The following is an 11,311-nucleotide window of genomic DNA, read 5'->3' as shown; positions in this document are numbered from 1 at the left end:
GCTCAGCCTTTTCGGTGATGAGATTACCAATCTGAATTTCTATACTCTGACACTCATGCACACATACATATATTAAATACCTTTAAAATGACCACTGACTGATCTGTCAATTCAGAGATTTTTTTTCAATAGAAGTAAAAATAATAATGCAGGCCCCTATCATGAGGGACCTATCAAGAATCTGAAGCTCCTATCATGAATATTATATTATAATTTCAAAACTTGACTGTGAAAACTATCCATTCACAGGTAGTAAATGATAAACTGATAGATAACACCTAGGTTTCTATCTTTGAATTGTTCATAGTGATAAGGACAAGCACATGATAAAGTTCTAATAGAAAAAAATAATAGGATAAATGCTAAACCCACTTTTATAATGAAACAAAGGTAAAAAAAAACACATGCAAATGTAGAAGACCAGCACAATAAAATGTGAGTGGAAGTCATCCTTAGGTAATATGACTAGAAAGAATGTTTTTTAGTTTGTTCATAATAAACATGGTTATACAATAAAAGCAAATTAAATAAACTTTATTCTAAAATCTCAATGAAATTGTCTAGCTCTATTCAGCTTTATCGATCTGGTGGTTTTATTCCACAAATTACTTTATGAATGGAAAATTCTTGGGTACTATGCAGGTGGTCTACATAAAATGATTTTATTCTTAGAAAGTAAAATACACCAAATGCTATTCCCAACTTGTAAATTTCAGGCTAATGCCAGTTTCTCAAACTCAGCATTTAATTTTGAGGCTGTATGATGTGATTCAATAGTAGTTAACGAATTTCCAAGACTTTAGATTCGTAGTTACAACATCAAACTCTTTAAGTAGATATTAAATCCCAACGTATATAACATATAGATAAATATTATACATATTATATAGAGAGATATGTCTACTATGTGTGGACTGAATGTAAAATGAGGCTTGGGATTTCCTTAACCATTTTTCTACTTGTGAAAGACTAGAATTATCCTGTTTTTGTTTTTAGATGTGGGAAGACAAATGTTTACTAAGTGCCCACTGCTCTAGATAGGCTGTTCTCAGAACTTAAACATGTTCTCTGGAGTGGAACACAAGTGTGTTTAGTTCTCTCGGCTCCTCGATTTACCCTGTAATATTAGGCAAGAAGCACATCAGATGCCAGACTCTGGTATAAAAAAATGGCATCAATTTCATTTAACCCCGAAAGCTGGAAAAACCTTTATAAATATACACATCCTTTCCTGTGACAACTCACAGGTAGGGCCAGGAAAGGAGGCAAAATTAGGGGCATCTAATGTCTGTGATTTGATCTTTACCCTGAAGACTACAGGGCGCTTTCAGTTGAATGAAGGAAGAAGATGCTCATGCACAGGTAGAATTTCGCAACCCCATAGGAGGACCAACAATATCAACCAACCAGGTCCCCTAGAGCTCCCAGGGACTAAACCACTAACCAAAGAGTACACATGGTGGGACCCATGGTTCCAGCTACATATGTAGCAGAGGATGGCCTTGATGGTCATCAATGGGAGGAGAGGCCCTTGGTCCTGCAATGGCTCGATGACCCAGTGTAGGGGTATGCCAGGGTGGGGAGGTGGGAATGGGTGAGTGGGTAGGGGAGCACCCTCATTGAAGCAGGGGAGGGGAGATGGGATAGGGTTTTTTCAGGGGGAAACTAGGAAAGGGGATAACATTTGAAATGTAAATAAAGAAAATATCTAATTAAAAAAAAGAATTTGGAACAAAGTGCTAAAAATGACTCTCCTCCAATGCAGAGGGAAATACCTCATATTTCTTTCCCTTCGTCATATTTGTTTATTGTGACATGGTCCATAAAATGAAAGTATTGAAAACAGATTTATTAGGCTCCGTAGGCATTGGAGGGGTGTGGCTTGGGGTCCTGACCCCAGCTTAGTGCTTTCCTGTGAAAAGATGACACTTGTCCGAACTGTTTAGTCTTCTCATGACCTCCTTCCACCTTCTGCATGTTTAGCAAGAGGACTTGCAGTCCCCTGGCTCAGGTGCTTCCTTCTGTCCTTGTAAAACATGCCCACTGCCTTCATCACACAGTTGGTTCAGCAGAGAAGGCCGTGCCCAGAACAAAAGATCATTGGTTTCCAAAGCCATTTGTCACATGCTAAGGACTTGTGACTGGATTATGAAAAGACAAAATCAAACAACAAACAAACAAAACCCGATTAACCATTCAAACAGAACAACGCTCTACAGTTCGGGCTCAATCTCAGCAACATACTGTTCTCCAGTTTTCAACTTCCCAAGTTAACCTACAGTTGACCCTGGAAAATCCCAGCTATGGTTCCAGGAGCAACTTGGGCTTAACAGGCACTGAGCATGGGATGCCTATTTTAGCCAATGGACTTCAACAGCTTTTTAAAACTAGCTAGGGAGGCCCTAACAGCTGTCTTATATGCTAGACATATTACACTATTGTCATGTAATTATACTTCAAAGGACAAGATAGGATTCATTTTCCATCGAAATTCATGCGAAGATGAGCTGTGCAGGCTTTCAGTTCTTCCGAATGCAAGGAAATGCGGCTGTGTAGGGCTCTCCGGTTCTTGCATGCCATTAAAATGCTGTCAGTTTGTAACAACAGGATTGCAAAAGGCCCCTGATGTCATCAGACATTATGCTAGCGTCAGCCAAGGAATCTCTGACAATTGAGGCCATAATGGCCACAGTGTGTTCACTGTTGGAGAATGATATACAGGGGCCGATGGAATTTCCACTAATATAATTATGCTGTTTGCTGTGCATAAATACCCAGAGGCTGAACAAAAGATTGAGTTTCTTTTCCAAATTCATAATCAGCCATGAAAAACGCAACCACTATTTTGAGACTGTCACAAAAGTTGATTGGGTACAGCACGACATTGGTGCTTAAGACCTTTTTCCCCCCCATGATACAGTATGTCACTCCCTTAGAAATGCCATGTGGCTTCACGGCATTATGTTGTGGTCATCATAAAAAGGAATGGGGTATCATTTAGTGAATTGGGAATCACTGAAGGAAACTTGTTCTGTAGAATTCGTTTAGCAGCAATGGAGGGATAAATGGACTGAGCAAATCCTTTCTAGAGAGGGGCACTTAAACCAGATTTCTAAAGTATCTGGAGTCTTCACACAGAATTTCTATGCTAAGTAGCCAGCACCCAATGGAACCAAGAAATCTCAAGGACTAAAGAAGGTTCATTTTCCAGTCCTCTAGCCTTCTAGCAGAGAGTCCTCTTCCCCCACATGAGTGGGTTTTATACTGCTAAATGATGTGATGGAGCACGGTTAAGTACCATTATGCTCCTGGCTTCCAGCCATCAAAATGGGGAAGAAGAAATCCTATTCTTTATACAGTTTTGCTTAGTGGCTTCTTAAAGATTCACTGTCCCCAGGGAGAGGAGCAGTGGTCCAACTGTGTATACTTTAAACACACATGCACATGGACCGGCACCTTGCCTTATCAACATGTATTAATTCTGCATAATAATGAGCTTTATTGGGACATTCCCATACATGTATATAATATGCTTTCTCCATGTTCACCCACATATTGCCCTTCTTTCCTGCCACTGTTCCCACCTGCTAAACCAATGCTACAGAACAAATTCCCTTCGGAATAGCCCCCATTCTACTTTTTGTCAGACAGATGGGGGTGGAGAGGAAGGGAACAGAAGAAGGGGATGGGGATGGAAAGCGAGGGGGAGGGGAAGAAACATCTCATTGAGCTTTATTAAAGTCTCTTACAGTAGCAGGGGTGGGGGAGGGGTTGTGTACAGTCACTTGGGCATCTTAACAGAAAAATAATCTTTAAAGAAATGACCATTAAAATAATCTTCTCCCCATTCTTTATTAGTTCTTTAATTTTGCCATTACAGTTCTCTGACATTTCCTGATAAAGTAAACAACTGCAAGGAACGAGACAGCAACAGTAGCCTAACTGTGTTTCAGTAATTCATCAAGGGTACGATTAATTCAATAGTGGCATTACTAAATGAAAATGAGCAACAATTACTCTTTTATTATAAATACAAATGGTTGTCCATCATCCTTATTAATTATTGTTATTATGGTATAATAAGAATATTTGATGGGGACTGGATGTTAGGCAGAGAGCTGTATTCTTTCTCTCCCTCAAATACAACTGCTTTCTTTCTCTCATAGAAGTTGTCTCCGCAAAGCAGGTTTGGCATACCTCTTTTCTGAAATGAATGAATCTGTTTACAAGTACAGAATGTTTTCTTACTGCACACAGATTTGGTATGGCTTAGAAGAAAGCCCTCTCAGGTGGCCTTTTCATTTTCCATTTCTCATTGTAGTTTGTCTGATTTTGGCAGTCTTAGGATTGTACAAATTAAGGAGGAACACAGAAGTAGGGTCTAATGTTCTTACTTCTGAGGGACCCAAGCTAAGATAGACAGACAGGATTATGGTCAGATTGGGCCCTTTAACTCCTGAAAGTGGTCAATGCTTTTGCCAGTAATTATATCTATTTTTTTCACTCACCCTAGAACATTCTTTCTTTTCTGCTTTATATTTCTACACTTGGTTCAGACAACTGTAGCTGGAACTCTTTTCTGGGAAAATCTAAAGAAACATCTACTCCCTTCTTATAAGGCACCAGTGACAAAGCAAAGTTCAATTCTACCAAAGATTAACTTTGGACAATCAATGTACTCATTGGACTTAGTTACAAAGCATGAGTGAGGTGTGACTGACAGGAATAACTAACAGCCACACCAGAAAGTCCCACTCCGGTATGGATAATGATGTTCCCATAGATGCAGAGATGGAGTCCTCTTTGAGTTAACCTCCCACTCTCTACATATTCTATTATATCCACAGACTAAAAGGCCACTTGCAAAAAGACCATAGTCATATATGACTAGCTAACACATCCAGGAGAAGGTGGTAGGAATCTCAGATGAGGCCCCAGTGACCCTTCTCAATATCATCCTCTGTGATGGAACTCCCATGGTCCACAGGCATGAGGAGCTCTGTTGAGGGAGATAACTGTTATTCTACAACAATGAATCCCATTCAGGTATTGCTGTAGCTAATCTATATTACTTTGACCTTCTGTGCAGTTTTGAAATGTTGCTGTTGTGGTACTCAGTACCTGTTGATTTCAGTTGTTGATCTTCATGTTGAATCATATTTCTATGAATGGAGAAGTCCAACATTGTGGAAATAAATATGAGCAAGAGATTCCTTCTCACTCAGCTGGTAGAGGGCCTTCAGTTACTTATTTTCATCTTAGCCTATGCTAGAGAGAGCAATCCTTTGAAGACTTAAGGATGAAGTAATACAATTAAGGATGCTGGGAAAATAGTCTCTCTGTAGCAAATCCTCTGTGTGTGCGTGTGTGTGTGTGCACGCGCACGTGCACATGAAATTGAGAGCAAATTAGTGAATGAATGAATGAATGAAGGCTTTGTCTCCCTCCTCCAGCAGGAACTGTCCTAAAACAAAGACCCATATAATTACATACCCCAAATTAAACAAACCTATATAGATCAGCCGGCTTAGGAAAAATCTTTTATTTTACAAAAGGCTCTTCATTTCATACTTCTCATTCTGTCATTCTGGGGAATGACACGAGTTAAGGAAGAACACAGAAGTTAGCATTTAATGTTTTTACTTTGAAGATACCCAAGCTAAAACAGACTAGGACACAGTATCTCTTCAATCAATATTTGCTTTGTGGTTAATTTATTACTTATTCTTCTAAAGCTAATAAGATAGAGACTTGGTTTGCTGTCTGTGGTGTTATTTCTAGGTCTGGAATTTGTAGCAGGTGGAACCTAATAAAAGGAAATTATGTCATTGGGGTATGTGCTTGAAGAGGATCTGGTGAGCCCTACCCATTCTTTCATGACTCCCACGAGGTGAGTTTGTTTCCCCTTATGTCATGGTCATCATAACATGATGTCTTACTACATAACCCAAGGCAAGTGGGACAAGGTACAATGGATTAGAATCTACAAAACCAAGCATTAAAGTAAATCTTTCATGATTTGAAATAATGACCTCAGACTCTTCTTTTTTCATAGCTATAAAAAGTCGAGTTATGTACTAAATTAATAAGGTTCTTTTATTGTCAAAATATCAGCTCCAGGACTTCTTGAATATTTTCTGCCATTTGAGTTCTTTCTACATACAAGGGGAAACTATTTGATCTTAAATCTATCTAACATATCATCTATCATCAGTAAGAGTAAATTTCAATGCTATAGAGCTGTTTATAGTGTGCTTCCCTTAGTAACTTACTAATTTAGTAAGATACAATAGTCAACTCAGGAATTCCTCTGCCATCATCCTACATAAACCCAAAAGGCTTGAAGTGAATCTGGTGCAACACTTTGATATTACATGTAGGACGGCATCTTATTGGCAAGAACAAAGTATGTTGAGACATCGTGTCTTCACCTACAAAGCAAGAAGAGGAAAGAAAATATAAAGCAGATTGATTTACTGAATTTGTCCTTTCCTCACACAAATAGTGTATGTATAACCTGGAGTCACCACACCAAAATACACAATGTAAGGGCTGAGAAAGATGGGTTAAAACATGGTATGACCTCCTCCTGCGGTTCCAAGGGGAGAAGTCAGGGAGATGATAGTTAAAGTGCAGTTGCAATTCACTTCCCCTTAGTCAGAATGATCCTTTTTTTTCCCGAAGTTCAACATTTTTGTGTGATATCTATGATTGGAATAGTTCAAAATTATACTGTGAATTAGAATTGGAAAGAAGGAATTTATACAAGGAAGGAGAGTTTTCAAGTGCTTTATCAGTAAGTGCAGAAAGGGTACAGGCAAGAAGAGCACATGGAGGTCAAAAGAATTCTCAGGGCACAAGCCTACTAAAGTGTTAGCTGTTAGGTGAGCACATGCTAATGAAAGACTGTGTGCATATATGTACATGTGTGTGTATGTATGTATGTGCACATATGTGTTGGGGTGAGGATTCTGGTATCAAACATGGGTTCTTGCTCAAACTAAGTATGGATACTTATATGTCATAAGTATGTCACTATATGTAAACAAGACCGCACATTGGGGTGGGAACAGAGTACTTGGGTATCAGAAATGAGAATGGAGCTTTGGGCATAAGGAATTCACCCATTCTAAGTTCTGACTATGGTTGGGATATGGATGTCCAGAAATAAGAGTATAATTAAAAGTTAAGTGGGAATTGGCATCTTCAAGAGGGAAGAACAAGAATTCCCCACAGTGTTGTATGGTGTAGCAAACGGAAGATGAACTTACCCATAAGTTTTCAGAATTGTAAAACTTGTCAAAGTCTAGTGTTTTATAAAATAGTTGACAGACACTCCAAGTAGGTAAATAAAACAACAGGATCAAAAGAGCTGGAAATGGCAACCATAAAGTTTTAATTATGGTTTTAAATGTTTAAACATATAATGGGAGAACTAACATCCATAAAAAAAGGAATAATGGATTATAAAATAAAGTAATTGACTATATGGTAAATTAAGGAGAATTCTGTACATAAAACAAGTCCTGCTTGGTGAAAATTTAAATTCCCCCCAAACACGGTTGAAACAGTAGATTAGAAACCATGTAAAAGAAAATTATGGAAAGAGGCAATAGAAAGATGTCAGAGACCTGAAATGACAGAAAAGTCAGTAATATGTTTGAAGACAGAGACGGTGCACTGATATGCATCTAAAGGGAGCTGTATGGGCAAAATGAGGAAAATGGTGGACGGCCAATATTCATAGGTGAGCAATATTCATAGGTGAGGAATATTGAGAACAGTAAAGGGCAGGAAGTGATGGTACCATCATTCCTAAGAATCATAAGCTAAGATTCGTTTAAATCCACACCTGGGCTTTTTGAATGGATAGCATAGCTTCTCAGAATGCATATAAAGGTCCATGAGGCAAGTCTGTCAGACCAGAGTTGTGAAACATATTGCTGGCTGTGATTATATGTCAACACTATTGAATATGTGGTTATAAACAAAGAAATCAGGGATCAAGCACTAGACTTCGATTCAGAACACGAAATCCTGTGGTATGACTTCAACTTTGCCTTTAATTAAAATCATAAGTTCCTAGTATCCTTTCTGAGTTTAGGCCCTGGAAAACAGGAGTGTGAGACCAGGGTATTTTCCTGAAAGAGCATCCTGCTCACGCCATACATTCAGCCTCCTGATCTCCTTGGCTGTGCCTTGCTAGTCTATCATTTTCATCTTATCTTCATCTTCCATATAACAAAGATACCCTCAAGGTGCTTCACATTCTTTCCTGTGCCTTTATACCTATCTTAGCCACAGGTGAAGAGCAGTGAATTTAGACCTGGTGTTGATGTACAGGTTATTTCCAAGTTATTTCCTGCATTTCATCTTCTAACAGGAATAGAAGGCACTTGGCATTTTGAAAAGAGTGAGAGTGTTCACAGACTAGGAGGTATGTGTCTGTCTCAGCATATGCAGAATTCAACATCTCAGATTCTTTTAATGGAAAAGACTTACCACTGTATACAACAAAGAAAATGCATGTAGTTAATACTTTAAAGCAAAACAGGATTCTGTGTGTGCAAAGCTGGATATCAATGTTGAGTTCAAGTTACTGTAGTTATTTCTGTTGAAAGCATTCAGCTGTAAACAGCCAGTTAATGCGATATATTTGGTTATGTGTAAATAAGTTTAATAGCTGAAATACTGGTATTTGAATAGCATGATATTATTAAACTTTTTATCATAATTTCAATTTAATATCAGGAGTTTTAGTTCCTTGAATGCTTTTTTTAATAGCACAGATTTCAATGTTATCTGAATTTCAGAGTGACTGAAAATCTCACTATGAGAAAGAAACCATTTACATTCTTCTGTCTGTTTTAAACCTATCATATCAAGGGAGAAGGAACTTGATATCAAAGGAGTCATTGGTTGGCTTCACAATGAATCACAGACAGTTAGTTTAAAAACATATGCTAGACCATGAAAAGATCCCAAACCATGCAGGTAAAGGAAGAAATGTTGTGAAGACATCATTGTCAAGGCTTTGCAAATTCTAACACGTAACAGAGCCCTGTGGAAATTAGAGTTATACAAAACATCACAGTAGAAAAGAGATGCCAACAGAATGAAGAGCTGTGGGCTACCACTGAATAAGCTGCTGCTGGGACTTGCAAGCTCCAGACAAGGACTTGCAACCTCCTTCAGAATCATCAGCTTCTGGTTTCCCACACAGCATGTGTTAGAGGAAAGTAGAGAGCAGGCTTCTCAATGGCAGAGTAGACGCTTGGCTTGTTTGTTTAAACCTGCTTTCTGGGATTAGCTCTATCTTACTTTGTGCATTTTTGGCTGAAGGTTAGACAAGGGTCAAGTAGGAGATTTCAACACATCTGATAGAGGTTTGTTCTTCTCAAGAAGAGGAAAGCTTTCACGCATTGGGCCTCATGCCTCTTCTTTGTCCTATTTGTATGTATAAGGAGGCTTGGGGCAGGATAGGGCAAATTTAAACCCCAACGCACAAATCTATAACATTCATTATCTATCTTTGGGAACTAGTCTACCGCCCTCAGAGGGCACTGTTTAAACACGTGGCCTCCCATCCACTCCCCCTGCTCCTGCAGGATGGCTTTAGGGGATTACAAAACATAAGGGCACGTTCTTATTTTTATTTTATTTTATTTTATTTTATTTTATTTTATTTTATTTTATTTTATTTTATTTTATTTTATTTTTGAGAAATTATCACAGTGAAATAATTGAAAGCCATGTAAGCGTATATCTGACATATTTAAACAATACATTTACTTGCTCTTCTATGAAAATAAAAGTCTACAATGACAAATGTATTTGCATAGATGATTGATCATTCTTTAAGTATTTAGTTGTGGACTGGATTTCAGTTTCATGTACTTGTATAAATATCTATGTTTGGAATTAAAAGTTCTACCAGATGCAAAGGTACCACACTGTTCACAAGTACATTTTAGCAGAAAATGTAAGCAAAATTACAAAGAATGACAACAGTTAACCAAGCCCTTGTATTGCTCAGTGCTTTCCCTGAGAACTGCAGCCATCCAAAAACACCTTCTGTCCTAGACCTGGACTGTACACTGGAGAAAGGCCTGGGAGATTTTTTTCTTGCCTAAATTCTCAAGCTTCTTATGTCAGTCTGTTGTCTTTAGATTTTAGTTAGGAATTGTTTTATGAAATGCCAGTAAGTCTTCCTAATGCTATGTTTTTTTTCTTTACATTCAGAATTTAATCATCCATTTCCTTTTCTGACCCCTTCTCTGGACAGGGGATAACTTCAATATGGAACCTGTATCCAACCCGTTCTGCATCTAATTTAGGCTTGGATACCCTGCCGTATGTGTTCCCCAAGTGGAGAAAGAAACACTCACCTGATGCCTTGTCGATGTGACTACACACAACTGCCAACTTTCATCCCAATATACCCTTAAAAATATACATGACTCAGGATCCACCCAGCTCAGACCCATTTAGTGTCAGCAGCTTTTAGGCAGAACTCTGCTGTCTTTTACTAGTCACATGACAGAGTGGTAGCAGCCCTATCTCCTAACTTCCCTTCTACTTCTCTTGAATGTCTCAGACATCTCTAACAGCAGACAATCAAGTAGTTACAGGCTTCTTTCCCACCCTACTGTCATCATAACACGAAGAGGAGATTATTGTACAATTGGTCTAAATACTAGTAACAGAGTCAAGTCTTAGTCTGTGAAACAAATGCGGTAAATACAGAACAAGTCAGAAACTAAAGCTGTCTGAGACCCAGACAGAAGGAAAACAAGACAAATAGGCTTGAATAGAGTGACAGGTCAAGTTGAATACAACTATATAATGATGTCATAATTAAATATTTTCTTTTGCATTACTTTATAATTAAATCCCAAAGCTAATCACATTTTAAAACTAACCTCTGCCAGCATTCCTCAGTCTGGATGTCTGTGTGAGCAAACAACCCACAATGCCCTAGTTCCTGGGTTTTATTTTAAAGTTAGAATGACCATGCATTAAAGTGCACATCACACTTCTCTCATGGACACTGATTTCATTAGATAATTGTTTGGGATTAACCATATAATTAAAATTATAGCAATCGCCTATCCTATTAAAGAATGGTTACAGAAAAATGACCCAAATTCAACACGAGACAGGATGAGCGCAGCTTCTTACTTTACTGTACATTCATCAATAAGTAAAATCCTTCTGAGCCATATTACTTCTGCTTTTATTTTACGCAGTCATTTTCCATCTTTTGAAAAAGGATTAACTATTTCTAAGACATCAAACACAAAGTATTCCT

Source organism: Mus musculus, chromosome 7, assembly GCF_000001635.26.
Source record: "Mus musculus strain C57BL/6J chromosome 7, GRCm38.p6 C57BL/6J".
Lineage (NCBI taxonomy): Eukaryota > Metazoa > Chordata > Mammalia > Rodentia > Muridae > Mus > Mus musculus.
The sequence above is the reverse complement of the archived record's forward strand: the minus strand, read 5'-3'. Positions refer to the sequence as shown.